Source organism: Gorilla gorilla, chromosome 11 (assembly GCF_029281585.2).
Source record: "Gorilla gorilla gorilla isolate KB3781 chromosome 11, NHGRI_mGorGor1-v2.1_pri, whole genome shotgun sequence".
NCBI classification, from domain to species: Eukaryota; Metazoa; Chordata; class Mammalia; order Primates; family Hominidae; genus Gorilla; species Gorilla gorilla.
The window spans coordinates 59,810,932-59,819,256 of record NC_073235.2 but is presented as its reverse complement, the minus strand read 5'-3'; positions in this window follow the sequence as shown (position 1 = coordinate 59,819,256).

Here is an 8,325-nt window from a genome sequence, read left to right as displayed (position 1 = left end):
TTAAGGAAAAATGTGTTTAATTATTTTCTTGCCTTTCTCTCTGAAAAACAACATGTTGCCTTAACTCCTAGTGACATTCAAAATAGTTTGGGAGGAATGACGCTGACAGTGATATCACTTTCCTACAGTTCTGCTTCCCCAGGCGGACTGAAAATGCTTTCAAACTACCAAAGAGCGTGTATGCATATATAATTCAAAATTCTCTTTCTGTGGTTTTATAAATACCCACACAAATTCCATTTCTATCTATTTAACACTTACGGAGTCTCCATGAATAGAGAAACCATTCTTTCTATTTAAAATGCATCAAGAAATATCCCATTGTAAGTAAAACAGAATTATAATTGCCTAACTAAAAGCTGTAGAGAGCCCAGTCCACTGGGGACACTCCTTTATCCATTTAGGATGATATACTCTTAAAATTATGGCCAAGAGAGTGAGATGATTTTATTTTATGGGAATTTAGCCTTTCTTACATGTACAATTGCTCTGCAACAGTTTAAAACACAATTCATTCTCTACTGCATGGATTCTTGTGAGATACAGATCTATAGGTCAAGGTTTACAGAGTCACCCCACTATTTTATACTCTCATAGGATCAGTTTCTACCAAGTCCATGCATTGGGATGTTTGTAGTGGTCATGGGCTGGTGCTCACACATGAATCTCAATCAAAGATGAGAAGGTGAAGCTGTGTTACTTACCTGGGTGTGTATAATTAGAGGGAATAGATGCCACTCACCATTGTTTTCCATGAACCCCTACCACAAGCCATTCTAAAGGATGCCAATGACTGAAGCTTTCCCCAGGACTACAGGAAGGAACAGGACTGAAATCATATTAGATGTGAACTCCATATCAATGGGCCAGTGTTGGGAGCAGGCACATCTCTGCAGCTACACTCCTTCTTACTGAGTAAAAAGAGCTCTGCAGTAATCTAACCCTAGACCATCTCAGAATTTGAATTTTAGAATGGCTTGTAAAAAGATCCATGAATATGTAGATGAGGCATGTGTATCTTATTCCTTCAGGAGACTTTCCTTCTCAAATAGCAATAAAAATAGTATCATGTATCCACAGGTCTGTACCATCTGCCAGTCCTGTGCTAGGTACCTTGTGCCTATTAACTTTCATTGTTTTGCTGCAAGGTGTGTGTCATCAGCCATTTGAGAAGAAGAAATGAGTCAGGTGGGTTAAGTGACTTTCCAAAGCTACATGACTAGGAGTAATAATAATAGTAATTAACAGTAGTAGTAACAGTAGCACAATAAAAACACTTATCGAAAGAACACCTACTATGCCACATTGTGCTAGATGCTTTTCCCGGACTAATTCATTTCATTTTTACAGCAGTCCTAAGAAGTATATCATATTATTATCCACCTTTAACAGATGAGGGATCTGAGTTTGTTAATGTGGTGGGCATCTGCTACCTTTTTGTTTGTTTATTTTGTTTGTTTGCCCTATAGTCTCTCATTTTCTATGCCCATTTTTCTGCTCAGTGGTGGACACTGTCCTAGACCTGGACAATTGGAATATTCTATCCTTTGTAGTCACAGCATCTGGCTCAGGGATTAACTCATATCCCAAACTAGCTCAGTGAGGGCCATTCCAGGGACTTGGGCTGAAATTAATGAGAAAGAAAGGTTCCTTTCTTTTGCACCACTAGTTATCTTGATAATGCAAGCTTAGGGTTGCCAGAGGAATATTTGCCATGACCTAGGGAGAACCTACTTGAGAAAACTCCAATATAAAAGAAAATAGAACAATGAAAGCGGTGAGAGAGAAAGACAGGCAGAGAAAGAGAGACAGAGAGAACTTCCCAGAAGCCAGATTAAGTCCCATTTCTGTTTAATCTGTTTTGGATTAAATCTCTTTCACTGTCAACCAATGAAACATTGCATACAAAAAATGGACACCAAGGATGGGATGCAGATTATGGATCCAAGGATGGGTTGGCTCATTAGAGGAGCAATGGGAAGCAGTATAAATTCACCCATCCCTATTTGTGAAAGCTGACCATAATTACTATAAACTGTCTTCTGGAATCTTGATTCAAACCACTTCCTACTGAAGGTTAAATTTTAGAGACTTGTTAGAAAAATATCAGGATGCTGGAGGGTTTGTGATTTTCTTATACCTTTTATAAACTGTTACAAGTAAGTTTCAGTCAAACCTGGACTGTCAGAAAGCTGAGAGAGAACGTACAACCTTGCAAAGAGAGGTGTTTTCAGTGAACATAAAGCAATCCAAGATACTTGAGATTCAAAAATACATATCCTGTAAAAAGTTGGAAAAGCTAAATTTTCTGGCCTTTGCCAGTCCACGAAAATGAAGGCAGAGGCCGGGCAAGGTGGCTCACGCCTGTAATCCCAGCACTTTAGGAGGCCGGGGCGAGCAGATCACAAGGACAGGAGTTTGAGACCAGCCTGACCAACATGGTGAAACCCTGTCTCTACTAAAAATACAAAAATTAGCTGGGCGTGGTGGTGTGCACCTGTAATTTCAGCTACTCAGCAGGCTGAGGCAGGAGAACTGCTTGAACCTGGGAGGCAAAGTTGCAGTGAGCCGAGATCTCACCACAGCACTCTGTCTCAAAAAAAAAAAAAAAAAAAAAAAAAAAAGAAAGAAAAAGAAAAAGAAAATGAAGGCAGAGAAGCAGGAAACTAGTAATTAGTTTCTTATTACTACTGTAACAAATTACCACAAATTTGGTGACTTAAAAGCAGCACCACTCCATTCAGTTCTGGAGGTGAGAAGTCTAAAATCAAGGTGTTGGCAGGGCTGCACTCCACACAGAGGCTTCAGAGGAAAACATTTCCTTGCCTTTTTTGGTTTCTAGAGCAAAGCTTGTCCAACTCATTGCCTGCAGGCTGCATGCAGCCCAGGACAGCTTTGAATGTGACCCAACACAGATTCATAAACTTTCTTAAAACACAAAATTTTTCGTGATTATTTTTCTCTCACTCATCAGCTAGCATTAGTGTATTTTATGTGTGCCCCAAGACAATGCTCCTTCTTCCAGTGTGGCCCAGGGAAGCAAAAAGATTGGACACGCCTGTTCCAGAGGCTGCTCACGTTTGTTCGCACATGACCACTTCTCGAATTACTACAACGTCTTGCTTCTGTGTCACATTTTCTACGACTCTCTTTGACTTTCCTGCCTCCCTCTTATTAGAACTCTTGTGATTATTACATTGGATCCCATCCTATAATCCAGGATAATCTCCCCGTCCTTAATTTAATTAATCCCATTTGCAAAGTCCCTTTTACCAGGTAAGGTAACAATTCACAGGTTCTGGGGATTAGGATGTGGACATCTTTGAGGGTGGTCATCATTTAGCCCACAACAGTCAGCTAGAGGCATTAGGGACCCTCAGATCCACGCAGGTACCTCCTAATATGCACTTTCCTTGTGATCAAAAGAGACTGGTTACCTGGTACATTGTTTAAATCTTTGTTTTTGTTTTGTTTTGAGATGGAGTCTCACTCTGTTGCCCAGGCTGGAGTGCAGTGACACAGTCTCAGCTCACTGCAGCCTCTACCACCCAGGTTCAAGCTATTCTCCTCTCTCAGCCTCCTGAGTAGTTGGGACTACAGGCACGTGCCACCACTCCCAGCTAAATTTTGTATTTTTAGTAGAGGTTGGGTTTTATCATGTTGGCCAGGCTGGTCTTGAACTCCTGACCTCAGGTGATCCACCCACCTTGGCCTCCCAAAGTGTTGGGATTACAGGTGTGAACCATGGAGCCTGACCTTGTTTAAATCTTTGGATCCAAACAAGTACAAAGCCAATTCTGAATTTACCAGTCAAATTAGCTATTGAATTCAGTTTATGATGCTTTGAATTAAGTTTCTGTAATCTCTAACCCAAACATGCCTGATTTGTACACTTGCCCAAGGTCACACAGGAGCAGGCTGAATCTCTCCTCTTTACCCTATGAGGGTCACTGATGAGAATGCTCATTTGCCCTCTATTTGAAGGGGACTCTTAACTGTCAGCACTCTCCCTCCCAGCCTCCACTTCAGCCCATGTTGGCCACAGGGTCCTATGTTCAGGGCCACACTCTTCTCTAATCCTCACCAAATACTCAGCCTGTTTCTTCCAGTGCTTTTCTTTAAAATGATATTCACTGGATCACTAGAAGGCCAGGCTCTAGATGCTAGAGCCACAGAGATATACCTTTCCTAAGGTGTAAGAAATATTTTACACCTTAGGATAAATTATCCCCTCCCCTGCCTCCAACATTGAAAAGCATGCTTCTTGTAAGATGCAGTTAAATTTTGAAATTCTGTTACATTAAACCCTTAATACTCATGAGCTACCCATAGACTTCACTATTGGTTTCCTGGGATAAACCATTATTTACTTCAGGAAACTGTATCATTAGAATGGCAGCCATTATTCCATTCTTGGCATAAAAGTAAAAGCAAAGCATGAACGTGGCACAGGATAATCAATTTAATCTGATTTATACCAGGCGGCAGGCAATTATTGTTTTGTGAAATAAAATATATGGCTGTTGATTGATTATATTGTGTTATGATAGTCTGTATTTCTGTAACAGTTCACTTTAGCTGGGACGGCCCTTCAATTTGGAATTTTAATCCCTGAAGTGAACCAATTGGGATGATCCTGTCTCCTCAGGCTTGTTTAGGGTTGCACATTCCCTGGGGCATTGCTCTATTCCTTATAGAAAATTCTATGGGTTATTGGTAGGATTGTGATTGTTGTATGTCAGTCTGACTAGGCTAAATTAATTTCCCTGAATTTTCTTTCCTGAATGTTTCCTGAAAAAGAAACGTGAGCCAAAGTAAACATTGTTCTGTGAGCTTGGTGGGGCGGAAGTGAAGCAGCTATTTTGTAGCTGGCACACACTGCTGCCCGTCTGCTGCCTCACCTGGTGCCTGGGCAGCAGCTCGGCCTGCAACTGTTCCACCTCCCTGGATCTTCCTCCAGCTTCTATGATCCCGGGCCCGGCTTCTTTGGGAGGGCATTCCAACCGCTAAGGTCAGGGGCACTGAGAGCCGACGCGGATTTCAGTTTGCCCCCGTGTGTCCAGCTTATGCCTGGGAACCCAGTTTGTTCTTGCTCTCCCCCTTTAAGTTTCTATCCATCATCCCTTCCCAACTTCCTGCCCTGCAGACTTCAGGCTCCAGCATCAAATGCAACAGCAGACATATAGAGACAGCTTCACTGGCACCCACCATTGTGTAAAGTCAAATCCCTTCTGATTGATCAATCAATTGATCGATCGATAGATGGATTGCTCCATCTCTTAGTGGTTCTGCCTTTCCGTTTCAACCCTAATTGAAACAATACCCCTGTCCCAACTATGTAAGTCAATGTTTGTTTAAGATTGACTTCAAGCTGCCAGGATCAACATTTTTCTTTTAAATGTATTTCTTGTTTTTATTCAGTGCTCTGTGACCATCTCTTAGCCATAACATTAGCTTGTGGCTTGGCTTTTCACATATGATTAAGATTAAAGATCAAGATTTTATGACTTTTCCCCAAATCCTGATTCTGGACCTAAGATAGCCTTAACATTAAGCATTTGGTATTGGACAAATGGAATGTGAATATTTACATAATTTTATTTTGATTCTTTATATTCTTATATGAAAATCTTTTCATTATCTTTTTTTTGGCTTTAGATTTAATAATGGTTACATTTGTACAATGTCCTTTAGCATTAAGAATAATAACTAGGGGCCAGGTGTAGTGGTTTATGCCTGTAATCCCAGCACTTTGGGAGGCCAAGGCGGGTGGATCACCTGAGGCCAGGAGTTCGAGACCAGCCTGACCAACATGGAGAAATCCTCCCCACTACTAAAAATACAAAAATTAGCCAGGCATCAAGGCGCATGCCTGTAATCCCAGCTACTCAAGAGGCTGAGGCAGGAGAATCTCTTGAACCTGGGAGGCAGAGGTTGCAGTGAGCCGAGATTGTGCCACTGTACTCCAGCCTAGGTGACAAGAGCGAAATTCTTCTAAGGAAAAAGCCACAAGATCCAGTAAACTACATAAAATAAAACAGTCATTTTCATACAGTGAACATTCTGCAATTGTATTTGAAGTAAGGATGATAGTGCAAATTCTAACATACTTTCTAAGTCATAGGTTGTTACAAATAATGGGGGACAACTTACCTCTTTATAACAAAATAGCCTATGTTTTATCTAGTAGTTGGATAGACTCATCTTGTTGCTAAATGTGTCTCATGTTGCCGTCTACTTGTAGGAAAAAATAAAACACGTTACAAACCATTTACCCGACCTCCATTATTCCCTAGGGCAGCATAAAAGCATGTTTTAAAATAAGTGTAAACACATGGTTAGCCAAGGATGACAGAACTCTGGATCATTTCTCTATCTTTCCAAATCTGAAATAATTTTAAGGCCATAAAAAAGTCACAGCATGGTTTTAGAAAGAAGGCAATCCAAAAATAAAGACAAGAAATCCCATAAAAGCTAGGCTATAGGTATGAGGTGCCCGTTGCCATGGGGTAATAGAAATCTAGGAGTAGGAGAGACAATGAATCTGAACTGTCTCAACTTTGCTATGTCCCTGGATTGAGGTACTTGGCAGCCCCGAGGGAACGGAGTGATTGGAGGCATGTCCTTTGGAGCTAATGTATTTCTATACTCCTGTGTTTATCGCAGGGCATTTGGTTGAATTAGTGCCACTTCCTGCCCTAAGGATCTCACAATCTAGTATGTCCCCGTTTGTTCCTAAGCTTGGTCTTAGTTTCTGCATTCTCCCATATGATTCCACTCAATATTTTCTCAACAGTAAGCTTGTAGTTGAATTTCTTGGGAGGACACTCCCCGAACACCATCCTCAGCAGCTGCAGTGTGTCTCTGGGGCAGGTCTTGAGACTGCCTTAGGCTCTCTGCTGCGCTCTCCTGGCCACAACTGTCTCTACTGCCAAGATGCTAATGCCGAACCCCTGTGGGATCTCTGGTCCGAGGAAACATCTGCACACAGGCCAGGGATGGCGCTTAGCTTCATCTGTGCTGCAAACTCTCATCAGTAGGCTTGCTGGCTCTGTGACCTTACTAGCTGAGCTCTTTAATCTCTCTGCACTTCATTTTTCTAGTCTATAAAATGGAGATAACAACAGCACCTACCTCAGAAGACTGTTATGAAGATTAAGTGTATTACTATTTATGAGTCAATTAGGACAGTAGCTTGCACAAAGTAACTGTGATATGAGCGTTTGTTAAAACAGTTAAACAATCAAACAAACATAGAATTAGTGTGCTGACTAGAGAACAGCTGGTGATGACGAGGGAGGGAGATCTAGGATCTATTAGAGATGTCTTCCAAGGACAAGGGAGAGGGGATTATACAAGAGTGAGGTGTTGTCCCTGATATAGACCTGAATGGGCTCAGCCCTAGACACAATTTTAAAGGTGATATGCTTACTACAACTCTTCAACACCTATTCTTCTTCTCTTTAAAAATGATCTGAAATTTATTCTCTTGGGGATAAAATTTATTGTATATATTATATATATAATAATTCTTGTTATGTATGTGTATATATATAATTATTTGTGTATATATGTGTATATATATAATCATTTTTATTGCGTGCTACTATTTCAAGCCAGATGCTAAGTGCTGGGGACACATGTAAGCAAGTTAAAATGGCTCCTGGCCAGATGAAACTTAGATTGCAGTTGGTGAAACAGACATTACAGGGATAATTGTGCAGTTGCTTATTTAGTTACAACCATGAAGAATACTCTGAAGGGCAAAGACAATGTGTAACAGAGTCCTGTCCTAATCCTGGGGGTTAGAGATGGTGTAGTTAAGGAGATGATATTTGAGCTTAAAAACAGAACTTAGGGAAGCTGGTCAGCCCAGGGCTTGGGCTTGAGGAAGAGAAGGGCATTTCACATAGAAGGAGCTGTGTGGGCAAAGGCTTTGGAACCATTTTGTACTATGAGAAATCCAAAAAAGAAAAAGATTTAAAAAGGAAGGGGTGGTCAGTAGCAGTCATTTAACATAATCACCTGTTTCTCCCAAGGGCAGATTGCATTGGTCCTCTACATTTTACCAGCATTATGTAATATCAGTATGGAATACAGAGGATTGTAATTCTGATTGGGGGAGGAGAAAACTTCATGGCGATACTTTTATTAGGGTTTTAAAGGATCGGCTGGGCTTCAGCGGACATAAACTAGAGGATAAGAAGCTATAGACTAAGTAAATTACTCTGAAATTATAAAACTTTTGGTATTAGCAAGTTGGTAGAATTTGTTTATTTCATAGATCCCTTCTCCAGCCTGCTGAAAGCACACCATCAAATCTGC